The sequence below is a fragment of the Telmatherina bonti genome, assembly GCF_933228915.1.
Source record: "Telmatherina bonti genome assembly, chromosome: 15".
Lineage (NCBI taxonomy): Eukaryota > Metazoa > Chordata > Actinopteri > Atheriniformes > Telmatherinidae > Telmatherina > Telmatherina bonti.
The window spans coordinates 27,111,239-27,125,137 of NC_136613.1; positions in this window are offsets into that span (position 1 = coordinate 27,111,239).

The following is a 13,899-nucleotide window of genomic DNA, read 5'->3' on the forward strand; positions in this document are numbered from 1 at the left end:
GTCTCCGCCTGGACAAAGTCCTCATTGGCTAACACAGGTAAAGTTCTAAACTGGAAAAATTATTCCAGTGAGATGTTACAGCCAAAATGATTGTCAGAATCACTGGATTTTTTCAGCAGAGCACCAACCTCTGAAACAGAAAAAAAAAGGAGAGCTAAAACTGAAACCAGAATCAACTCTGAGCCCTTTAGCAGCTTATAAGGCTCCCCCTGTAGTGAAAGCCAGGCCCATGTTAAATCTGGTCTTATACCTCTGTGTGGGAGGCCCTCATACTCTGTCGATGTGCCTTCTCCAGTAGAGGAAAATCTGGGAGGACAGATAATGGTCCAAACTGCCATCTTGCTCTTACTTTCTGACCAAACCATACATCTGAGCAGTCACACTGTTGGAGCCTTTTTATACCAGGTTGATGTCATGTGAAGGGGCCATTACGACTAAAATTTAATCTAACTATATAGCTTTTTATACCGAAGTCTAATCATGTATTTTCACTCTTTTAAAGTTAATTTTATTGTTCCTGTTCACGTGTTCATATGAGAGTGGCCACATTCAGCAGTCTTTAAATGATACACCATGCAGTTTTCATATGAATAGACTGGTGGTAATACATCTACAGAAAATATTTTAATAAATACACTGGCATGAATAAAGCCAGCAAACAGAAGTAATAATAACGATAATTATATTAACAAATACTCTTAACCAGATGGCAAACGAGGTGAAACAAGATTCAAGTAAACACTACAATCGCAGCACATTTAGTCACTGCTGAAAGCAGCAATCAGTGCCATTCAGTAATGAGCAGCCATATGTTGCCAGAGAATTATAAATTCATTAAGAGAAAAACTTTTATGTAAGGCAACAAACAAAGATCAGATGCAAAGGCAACATACGGAAACTAAACAGTCATGAATAATGAAGAAGTTCAAGCCTTCAAGGAGGAAAGTGTTATTTTCCACTTCCAACATGGCTTTGTTTTTCATCTTTAACCCTTTGTGGGGCACTCAATGAAATACCTTGAAATTAGACATTTTAACTTTCCGGTTTGTACCAAGACCTCCATTCTGTTGTTACATTAAAAAAAAAAAAAAAAAAACACTAGTTTCATGCTGAATATGAAAGAAAACGAAGTGATCAAAAATAGTTACTTGCTCCGTAAAGGGTTAATAGAAAAGGACAGAAAAACCTCACAAATAATTTCACAAACCTGTCTTATTTTTTTTCTCCTTTCGCTGCTCAGAGCAGACAACGTATTTCCGTCGCAATCACAGTGGCAACGTTGTGACAAAACCGCTTCGGCTCTTTCTGACTGTTATGACGCGCTCTGCTTGTGCCCTGAATGATTCATGTATGCCAACATCACTGCCATGTTAGCTGGGAATTTGTTTCTGCTTCTTCTTTTCACCTTTACCCCCAATTAGATAAGTCATCCACCTTTGTGTAAATCCCATCAGCTGAAATGTAACGCCTTCCTGGTGAATTTGAACATTGCCATGCAGCTGCCAATAGAAGTAGCGCTCAGCGTGATCCAGCAGATGTGTCAGAGGAAATCAAGCGCTGCTGGCTGAATGGCAGAGGCTGGGGCAGCCTAATGGGCCACTCATTCATTGTGTGTCACTCATATGTGATACGGGTCCTGACATCCGGTACTGGATGAGGCCTGTCTACGACTCACAGACGTGCAGCGACATGGTCACACAGCCCGCTGCCCCCCCTGACACTGAGGATGGCACATCTGTGCGAAGTGACGCTCTGTGGGTTGGTTTCCACTACCATGCCAATGAAGCTCCTCTGACTAACACGACTGAGGCTTGCTATGCTAGTACTTCAGATGGGAATACCTTTCTACAGAACTGGCACCCGCCATCGACCCTGCTTGACCCCGTCACGGTTGCAGCCTCATTATCAAGCAAATATTGACAGCGTTGCCTTTTCTTTCTTTTTTTTTTTTGTGCCTCAGCTTTTAGCCTGAGCCTTTCTGAAGCCTGGTGCATGTGAGATTGAGCTCACAAATGAAATAAATAGATTCTGTCAGGCTTTGTTGGCTTTGGCAGTTATTGGTCAGAAATGCAGGAAATGTACTGAATGGAAGTGGTTTCCCACTGGATTGAGCGCCTTCTGCCAGGGCCATAAAGTGATGAGGAAACACAGGTGCTCCCCCAGGGTCTCAGTCCTTGTTAATCAAGCAGTGGGATGACAGGCCATTTGCTGCATGAATCACTGCACTCCCATCACGCTGGAAATGACTTGCATTTAGTGAAATGGCAAACGTGAATTGCACTTTTGTTGCATGTAGACAGCGAAGGTAATGTGAGGGTAGGGTGTTTCTTATTTCTATGCTTCAGCAGGATATACAGGCGATGAGTGGTCAATTATACCATAAAAGTCTTATAATAAATGCACTCCCTTCTATGCACCGTTTACAAGGGTGCAGCTGTGCAGGAGCCGACGAGTCTTCCATGCAGTTGGACGCACGTCTCATGAGCAGCAAACGTCATACATTAAATTTTTACATATGCAGTTGCTGTGATGCAATTTCCTTTGCTAAGCTCTTTGTGGTGCAGTTTCAACAAAGCAATTTCAAGTTAATTGCCTTTGTGCGAGAGCTGAAAAAAAAAAAAAAAAGGCAGCAGCAATCTGTATTTATTCATGAGTGAAGGAGAAACCCCAGGTCCTGTAACTGAGGAGCAGCAGGACACCACATCTATTTTCAAAATACAGTTTTTTGTTTTTTTCTTTTTCCCATCTTATGTTATTAGTTTTTGTTTATTTATTTTGTCTTCTTTAAATTATCCTAACACACTTTATCAACCTCAAGGGAAAACAAACAAGCACACACATGCTCGCACAGTCAAAGACGCACTCTTTTCTGTGGCAGCCCGGGCACTGGTGTTCAACTTACTACTGCCATCTAGGGATTCAGTCGGTTTCTGGTGCTGCTGCGTGTGCATCGTTGTCAAATCGGCTTCACTGCTGCAGATAATCTTTATTAAATCTATAAAATCAGAGCCTGAAAATGACAAACAACAAACCTGCTCAGTGTTACATTTGTTGATAACAGCTGATGTTATACAAAAAAAAAAAAGAAAAAAAAAGGCATTTTTTTTCTCTTCCAAATTGGGCATTTTTATTTTAAAACAAAAAAAGCCCAAATGCAATCTGTCCATCTAAACATGACAGCTAAAGTGTTTCTCCTCTGTATTATTTTCCACTGGTTCCCAGCAGAGAGCGGGGCTGAAGGAGCCACAACACAGACATAGCTGCTCGCCATCTCCTTCCTCTCGCAGCTGGAACCCACTCCCACTGAATAATGAACTCAATCTCAGCTCTGCCTCAGGGGGGAACCTCGGCACTGCCCTCAGCTCACTGCAAGGCTTTGTTGCCCATATGCGCGTGCATGCTCGCGCACGCGTGCCCTCACACACATTTGCCCACCATCATTCTTTCCTGCTGCAAGTAGCTGTGTGAGGAAAGCTCCACTGATTAGCAGAGGAGGGGTAAAAAAAAAAATGAAATAAAGAGTGCTGCAGAGCCAGGAGACATAGAAGGATTGTGATGGTTTGAGCTCCGAGGAGGGATCGGCAGGGATGTGTGCGAGCAAGAGGGGTTCGATAGCAGATTCCCAGACGTTCGACCTACATACCTTTGAGGGACCGTGTCAAGTGTTTCGACTGAGAAAGTGGAAGAAAGATTGGAGCAGAAGGGGCACTAGTTACGCGGCGGTGAGGATGTGAGGGGCGAGATGAAAGAGACAGCTGCTGGATACTGAGCTAATGAATGGCCACACTTCCCATTCCTGATTGAGATTTAAGAGGTGTGGGTAGGTTTAGCTGAGGGGGGTCAGCAGCAGTGGTGAGTCAGCTGACCTTTCAGAAAGCCCTTCACCTCCCCAGCCTCCATGCTGAGCCCATTAACTACAGAAATATGGCAGCTTTTGATTCGATCCAGCTTAATTATCTCAAACGCTAATGAAATTTGTGGGCTTACAGTGGGATAGTGTCTTTAAAGCAGCAGCCACAACTTTACAAAAGAAAAAAAAATTATGAGTACAGAAGGGCAGGAACGTACAGAGTCTGTTCCTGTATCTGATGGTTCAGTTTAGTGTCAAAGTGTTTTTATTTTCCCTTGGCACACAGCCAGTCTGTGTCTATAACTCGTAGTGACAGATCCACTTCATGGTGCTTCTTTTCACAAGATGTGGCTGCAGTCCAACACATGCACAGGAACGCGCGCGCACACACACACACACACACACACACATAAAACTCCTCAGTAACATCTTAGTAGGTAATTATCTGACTTGTAGGAGTTGAGATGTGACAGCCGGTATGCTCCACATGGTCAACCTAAACCTAAAGTCTCTGCTCAGCAAAAAAAAAACATTAATGGCATTTTTTTTTTTTTTTTTTTGCAGATCTGATGAGAAAAAGAAAGTAAATTTCTAAAACCGGCCTTGAAGGTATGAAATATCATCACTGATGCTTTGTGCTTGTATAAACACACAGACACTGATGTTGTTTGTTAGTTATTTTCTGCCGAAACGTTGTTTTTGTACCTGAGAATGCGTGGTCTTTTTGCTCTGCTTGGAGTAGACAGGAGGATAAGCAAAGAGGAAGGAAAAGAAGAGAATGTGAACATATGCAGGTTTTTGGATGTGAAGTCACCAGGAGAGGAAGTAATCCACTATACCGCAGGTTTTTATCATAGCAATGTGAAGGGTCAGAAATTGGTTTCCTCTGATCAGTGAGAAAAATCAAATACACTGCTGATGTGGAAATTTCCCCCCACTGAGCTCCCAGGTATACTCATATAAACAGGCGTGTAATGAAGAATATTAGCTGTGCAGCAAGGACGGCGTCTTTCTCTCTCTCTCTCTCCTTCTCTCCCTTTTCCTTGCATGAGCTCATTAATATGCAACGTGGTTTTACTCTGATAATTGCATGCTGAGCTCCAGATCAATTTTGTAATTTCCTATCAAAACTCTGTGATGTCATGTGTGCGCAGTTTTAGTCGACTTTGTTTTTCTTTCTAAAGAAAAAAAAAGTCACTGCACGTCAACGCGTGTCGTGTTAGCTGTGATGATGGGTAGTTTTTATGCAAATATGACTCTTGACAATGGTTACATATAGAAGCAATCTTTTTTTTGTAATGTATGTTCAAATGTGAATAATTCAAACATTGTTGTCTCAGTTTCTATTCTTCCTGAATAGTGTGATAAGAAATAAATTATCTGCTCAGAAGGCAATGAGAAGAATATGAGAAGAGCTTTATATTAGCTCTACTCAGTAATGACTGAAATAAAAACAGCACTCATTAAGGGATGACTTCCCTTAGAACACAATTGTTCCTGTTCTTACAGTACTTCGCCTTTGAAATGTGTCTGGATTTTACTTCCTTGTTAGCTGCCTACTAACAGAAACACTTAATTCATCTGGGGAAACACTGTATATCTAGTCACAGTTCAAACTATTGGAATGACTGGATTATTAGGCAGAGTGAATATAAACCATTTTAGTGTATTTAGCATAAGTAATATTTCTGAAAATAAGTCAGTAATGAAAAAACATTTGCTTATGAAAGTTTGCAAACAAACAAACATAGCTCTGTTCGGTTTGCTGTTTACATTTGGAGAATTAGGCAGTGGATGAGGAATTTAATGCACAAAACAGGTGTGGGATTATTTCCATTTCTTTCTAAAAATGATGAAAAGAAAGGTGTCTGTAAGGACTGAAAGAGTTATAGCAAATTTAAAAGAAAAATTAATGAGGTTGAAGACAATTTGTGAATCCCTGTTTCAGTACTGTGTTATCAATAAGTGGTGGAAATAGGGAGTCTTTAAAGGTGGATTCTGATATCATTTTTAAAGTTTCAGCCTAACTTTCATCATTTTGGACTGGAAATCTGAGGCTGTGGCACACAATGCACACCGAACCATCAAACCACAGGTAAAGATGGGCACCATTATTTTTCAACAAAAGAAAAAAAAATGGGAAAAAAAATGCACACTAATATTTGAGCAAGCTTGATAGAGTTTCTGTGAGATCATGTTTAATAAATGGAGTACAACAGGGAAGAACTTTGTGGGAATGAGGTTTAAGGAGAGAAGTGAAGCCAATTATTCAGATGTAAACACATCAGCAACAATACAAAAAACATAGTTGAAGTTCTTTGATGTGTTTTAGAACCACTGGTATGGAAAAAAACTCACATTAATATTGGAAGATTGAAATGAAAACGGTGACAATTGGGAACCAAAATGTGGGAAAATTACATTTAAAGCAAATTACCAATGGTTCTTCCTACAGGAAAAAGACCTGAAGCACTTATTCAAAAGCAAAGAACAGAAGAAAATGAAAATATAAAGAAGATTAGACAATTCAAACGCATTAGATAGAAATTAAATACATAATTGCAAAACGAAGTCCCACAAATTTGGAAAGGTTTGATTGCACAGTAATGAAGGGATATCAGAGGAGCCGAAGCTTCTAGCTTCCATAGTTTCCCTGCTGCAACCCAAATTAATAGCTTATTAACCCGCAGGTGCACAAGATGACAGGTTTTTCATTTGGATCAAGTTTGTTTTACCAAAGAAAGTCTAAAACAGCGGTGTCAAACTCCAGTCCTTGAGGGCCGGTATCCGGCAGGTTTTTATTGTTTTCCTCTACCACCACAGCTGATTCAAATTAAATGGATCCAGCAGCTTCTTGTCGATCTATTTATGAATTTTGGTCAGGTGTGTTGGAGCATGGAGACAACAAAAACTTGCAGGATACTGGCCCTCGAGGATCAGAGATTGACACCTGTGCACCTAAACCAGCAGGATGGTAGATCTAGAGGACCGGAGTTGGTGATCCCTGTTTCTAGATTGCCACAATAAGAAGTTTGTAGAACAGCGGTGGCCAACTTGGGCCTCGAGTCCTGTAAACTTAATTAGCAGACTTGTGCTGATGTCAAAATCTGCACAAATCTGCTAATTACCAACTGATGTGAGTCAGATATGTTGCAGCAGGGAAAGTCCCAACTGCCCCCTCCACTCCCACCCATCCTGTAGATAGAGCTTGTTGCCAATGGTTCAGCAGTCAAACATAAGTTCTATTGAATGTTTGTGATGTACATTTAGTGTTTGTGATTTTAATATCAAAACCTATCTACCAACGCGAGCAGAGTATTTCTCTTCGTTCGTAGGAGCCTACAAAGAAGATTGTTGGCTAGTAAAAACGAAATGAAGCACCACCATGGTTATAAAACAAAGAGAAACAATAATAAAGCATTGCCAACTGACTGAACATGTAAGTGTTGCACAATGCACACTCATGCTCTTTTAAAACCATCATAATTATAATCCACATAGGTGATCAACACTGTGTGATGGACTGGTGAGCTATCCAGGGTGTACCCTGCCTTTCACCCAAATGACTGCTGGGACAGGCTTCAGCTTCCCCCACAACCCTTCATCGGACTAAGGGGTTAGGATAATGAATGAATGAATGAATGAATAGCTGATCAACATCGCCAAAAATGTCGTTATACTGTGATTGTAAAACCATTAAAATTGCAGGTGAAATTGAACGCAGAAGTGGTAAAATGATGCAAACATGTATGTCTGACTATTAAACCACTATTGCATGTTTTCCTCTTCTGTGGCGGACAAAGACTCTCCACATGAAAGATGATTTTATAGGATTGCAATTAAGAGAAATTACATATTTCTGGGTAAATGTTCACAGTCATCGTAGCAGGCCTGTTGCTTTGTGTTACAGTTTTCTCCAATATCTTTGGTGCACTTAATTGCACCAACATTTAATTTTGCTTTTATTTTACCAGGAAAAACAGTACCAACAAATGTCTATTTATACTTTTGGCCTGGCAAATGCCAGAGAGCACAAAAAACACATTAAACAATAATGCACATAAATTTCAATAAATCATCACATCAAAGTAAAATCCCCCTCGGGTGCCCATCAGGGGGATTTTCTAAATAGAAAATCCTTTCACAGCAGTACTGTACAGGTGAACATGTCATGACTTTTTATATCGTTCATTAATGATCTCTGTGATGTGCATTGATTAGTTTATTAGTCTACATCTTATCATTTCAGGTGGTCTGACAAGTTGACTAACTAGTCAGCAACATTGTGGCAATGTAGTCTGGCTTGGTCATGATGATTCCTGAGTCTTTCAGACCTTTGCAGTCTGTCAGCACCTATCACAAAGACAATCGTAAAGCCTATATTCAAGTCAATTTCAACATCATGGCTGTATTAGAAATGCCCAGCTTTTTACTTATAGGTTGTGGCGATGACATTTGTATTTACAGGTGAATTATCTGGTGCAGTCCTAGTGGACAGAGGGTATGCCTACCAGCCTTTTCCTGACAACATTTGCTGATTTAGCACCATATCCTGGGTTTTGTGAAACAAATTCCCTGGCTGCCACAATCAACACCAGCACTGCTGCAGTTCTGTTTGGTTTCTTTCCTTTTGAAGTGGGAGTCACCGGAAGTTCTGTTTTCAGTTTTGGTTTCTTTCAGGTTAGTTTTTGGATTTCAGGTTAGAGCCAGTTGTCCATTCGCCAGATCGTTCAAGTTGCACCCCTGAGCCAGTGTTCTCTGACAGCTGGTCCCGAGCCTGAATAAATGAATCAGGAAGGGTGTAAAGTACGGTTTAAACAGAAACTCTTCCTTACCTCCACAAATAAGTGTGAACTTGGACTAGATGAGACTTATGCCTATGTCTGCTGCCCTGAATCTTGGCGTCATGGTGGATGACCAGTTGACCTTTTAAGGTCCATGTTTGTCCATACTTGCCGATTCACTTTCTACAACATCAAGGGAATCAGACCGCACCTGACAGAACACAAGACGCAACTTTTGGTTCAGGCTCTGACCATTTCACGCATCAATTACTGGCAGGTCTGCCTACATGCTTGGTTAAACCTCTGCAGGTGATCTAGAATGCCGCAGACTCTCTGGTCTTCAAACAACCTAACAGGGCTCATGTCACTCCGCTGCTAATAACACTTCACTGCATCAAATTTGCTTCTGGCTTACAAAATAACTCAAATGCCTACCATCCCTCCTTAATCCAGAGCTACACTCCCTCTCAACACTTATGCTCTCACAATGAAAGACCACTACGTGGTGTGGGAAGAAAAAAACAAAACAACAAAAAAAAGCCTGTAGTACTACACGTCAACACCTGCATCCAACTGGACTCGCAGCAGGCCACTTGCACCTTCCAATGATGTCCTCTACTCTTTGATTTCATGCTTGTGTTGTTTTTACTCTCATATGTAAGTTGCTTTGGATAAATGTGTGTACTAAATGACTAGAATAGAATAATGAATTACCTTTCCAAAGCATCTTATTTTAGCCTGGGTGTTTGTATAACATCTTTCTAAATTAAATATCTATCTACAATTACGTATTTAGTCTGGAAACAGAGATGTTGCCTTCAGTTGTTTACAAAGCAAGTTAATCAAACTGATATCAGAGCAGAAATTAGGTCAACAAATATCTTGTCTGCCTAAGAAAATCACAATAACCCGAACTAAACATTTAAAATTTTCAATAATTATGTTTACTGTGTAAAATAAACACTCTTTAGATGACTGTTTAATCCCAGACTTTTGGAGAAAGAACCACAGACTATCTCAAAATAGCACTGGTATTTAAAATTTAAATTTGAAGTTGATGTTTGGTTCAGATGTATAAACTCTTTCTTCACTAACCTCCAATCTCCTCTGTGTAGGTTGGTTCATCCCAGACTCAGGTCCTCTTCCAAAGTCCTGGGAGTTTGAGGGTCCTACTCAGTATCTTAGCATTTTCTAGGACTGTGTTCTACTGGATGGAGATGTCTGATGTTTGTCCAGGTATCTATTGGAGCCACTTCTCAAGTGTTTCAATGTGGTTTGTCAAGATGAGAGAATGAAGAATTGTTTATATATATATATATATATATATATATATATATAAATGAAATAGTTCTCCACTCCCATTGGGTCACATGGTAAACCAAGTCTCCTTCAAGATTCACCCTGCGCCCACAGCTCTCCACTGTTAAAGCAGAGTCTTTGGTTTTGTCCTTGTATTTTTTTCTTTTATATTTTGCTCTGCAACACATCTGTCCTGTTTGTTGTTGGGATTTTCTTATCAAAGATTTTGCGTTAGTTATTCATGTTGTGTTTGTTATTTTTCAAGAATTCAAATTAAATATTAATGCTCCTGTTTTAACAATGAAAAAACTTTGTATCATATTAAACAAGAATTGTTAGAAATTATTTTGTTTCCTGTTGCTTGTTGTTAAAAAAAAATAGCCCATTGAAATTAATTTATCTCAGCTCCACTCTTCATTCTCTTCTATATTAATTATATCAATCAGTGCATGGGTAAATTAACTCATGTTTACATTTTCCATACATCACATATTCATAGCGTAGAGTCTGGATGAAAAAAATAATAATTTTGCCATTTTGTGCTGTAAGGCACATATCCCATTTCATGCAGAGTGCAGATAATAACTGAATATTTGTTTTATCTGCCCTTGTGTGGTCCTAAAGTGAAGTCTAATGAGAACTTCTGACTACTGCCCCTTAATTCCATAATCATTACATTTTTGTCTTTGAACTAATGCTTTATTAACAATTAATAAACCATGACTGAGTTCGCTTCACTATGTTGGAAATGTTTCCAGCTGACAGCTAGCACTGCAAGCCTCCTGTTTGAACCCTCCCTGTTGTCATCCTTAGGTCTGCTCTTTCTGTTTATCATGTCTGAGTTGAGCCGATAGCATAGATGGAAGCTGACAGATTGTGGTTTTAGCATGCCACATCACCTAATAGCATACAATGATTGATGGGTAGCTGGATGAAAAGCCATTTCGAGGGCTGAACTGTACCCCGTTCACTCTCAAACTTCTCCTTTTATTTAGAATTAACTCAAGTATGAACAAGGTTGAAGGGGTCAAAACAGTATTAGATTGATTTGGTTGTTACAAAGTGTATATTTGGAATTTCAAAGCCCAAATGCCAGCGTTAAGTGTCAGAGGCCGTCTTTACTGCACAGTGTTGTGACACATTGCACACATCAGGTGATCCCCGTTGTTCAGATCTGCTGAAGGTTCATAATGACTACAGGAAGAGAACAGTCAATTTGATTCATATCAAACAGCATGCACATTTCCTCATTTTTGTGTTGCACTACCGAGACAAAAAGCATGACTTCTCTGCACATGTAACATAGGTCTAACAAATGTTTTGACGCACAAACAGAGACACAATAATTATGTTTACATCATCAAGATCAGAAAACTTGATTAATTTCTGGCGAGAGAATGAACTGTGAATGAATAACAACAAGACAACAAGAACTAAAAAGATGGGCAATAACATATACATATATATATATTTATATATATATCTATCTATATATATATATATATATATATATATATATATATATATATATATATATATATATATATATATACATATATATATATATATACATATACATATATATACATATATATATATATATATATATATATATATATATATATATATATATATATATATATATATATATATATATATATATATATACATATACATATATATATACATATACATATATATATACATATACATATATATATATATATATATATATATATATATATATATATATATATATATATATATATATACATATATATATATATATATATATATATATATATATGTGTACTGACATACATGTATACATATATAAAGCTGTACATGATGCTAACTTAATCGGCTCAGTTCTGACAGTGTGTTTTTCCAGGGTGGGTGGTGGAAGTGTTCTTGAGCCTGACAGCAGCAGACAGAAATGACCTCCTGTATTGTTCCTTCAGACAGAAGGGATGGACTAGTCTGCCACCGAAGCTGCTTCTCAAACTATCCAGTGTATGGATGGGATGGGAGTTAATGATTCCCATCAGTTTCATGAGCATTCTCTCCCTTACCACCTCCTCCAGAGTGAAGAACTTCATCTCAATGATGGACTCTGCCTTTCTGATGAATTTGTTGATAATTGATTGAGGTCTATGTTCCATTTACAGATTTTCAGAAGTAAAATAGAATATTCAAAAACAGCTCTCTGTGGAACTTGCCATGTATAATATAGACATTTTCCAGTTTGAGGTGACTTTATGCGATGGAGATGTGGACAAGGGTTCAAAAGCATGAAATTAGCATATCAAAAAGCTGCCCATATTATGTTGCTTAGATTTTAAGAGACGCCTCAATCAAGTAAGTGTAATTTTTTTTTTTTTTTTCATCATATGGAGGTCAGTACTTTATGTTTTCATGGTTATTAGTTCTAGTAAACATTGATGTCTAATCTAGATAATGGCAAAGTAACTAAACTGCATGTTAAACTAAATGTAAACTAAATGTTACTAAACAGATATTACAGAATACACTGCTTTCTTTAACACAAAATAGGAGTGATATAATCTTAATGAACAGATATTTACATATCTCAGAGATGAAACAATTCTTTCAGTAATTCAATTAGAGATAAAAAAGAAAATCCTCAAAGCTAATTACATGCCACAATGCCTCACTTAATTAACACAAATACTGAACACAAATATTTTATGCTCAAGGGTCACAATGTTTCAGAAGGACAGCTTCAACTGGTATTACAGTTGTAAATAACTGTTTTTGGCTTTGTAAAACACTGTTTAACATGCTTACATATTGCAGTACATTGGTAGAAGGTTACATTTGACAACATGATGGAGAAAACTGGGAACACAATCTGAAAAAGAGACAAAAATTTGGAATATTGGGTCATCACAAACAAAGTAAAGTAGCACTACATAATTTTTAGGACATTTCAGCAAGAAGATCCCAGTTTACACAACCAACTCACAGAACAGACATTTAATGCGAATCAGTATGATTCTTTGTTGTAATAGACACTGATGAAGAACATAAATTAGCTGTTCACACTGGTGCAAAGATTCCATTAAAATAATGATTTTATACTTTACTCTTATGCACTTTTACTGCTGAATGAGAAACTTTACTTCTGTAAGCTGTTATGGTCTAGTTACTCACAGCTCATGTAAAAGAAAAAGAAAATCTTAGACGTTCCCAAGGTTGATTTGTCAAACAATGTAGCACTTGTAAAATCTGAAGAAGTCTTATCTGTTATTTCAATCTTGATTTCGAATTTTGAATAAGAGAAGCTTTATATTCTGTTGCATTAAGAAACAGTACTTTGAAAGCAGAGTGGGAGAGAAGAAAACAAATGTCAACAAGTAATACTTGCTTGACATTAGAAAGAGAGGAAGAATCTAGAGTTCTCCAATAATTACAATAATTTGACAATAACAACTGGCAGTATCACACATCCTCTACTCGCAATCAGAATCTTCCATTAATTAATGGAAAAATTAACAGACTATGGAGTTTGCTAAATATATCAAAATACAGAATCAAGAGGTGTGCATTGTGTCATCACCCGAAACTTTCATGTGTGTGGAATACGTCATAGAATACATGCAAACAGAATGATGACCCATCACCTGGGAGTGGGATCTACCGTAAGTGCATTTTGTTTTCCTCTTGGCTTTTCGCCATGAAGGGGTTGCCATGACAAATCATTGGCTCCCAACTAGCTTATAACTATTCACATGGTTGTACTTTGGCACATGTTTCACACCGGATGCCCTTCTTGATGCAATACTCTGCTTTTAGCTGGGCTTGAGATCGGCCCTCAGAGAACAGTTTATCCCCCTTGGGGTCTGCATCTTAGGGGAGCAGGACTAGAACTGCTGACCTTCAGGACAAGCAGCCACTGTCACCCACAATCTACATTAAGTCCATGTAACAGGTAAATAGTTTTTG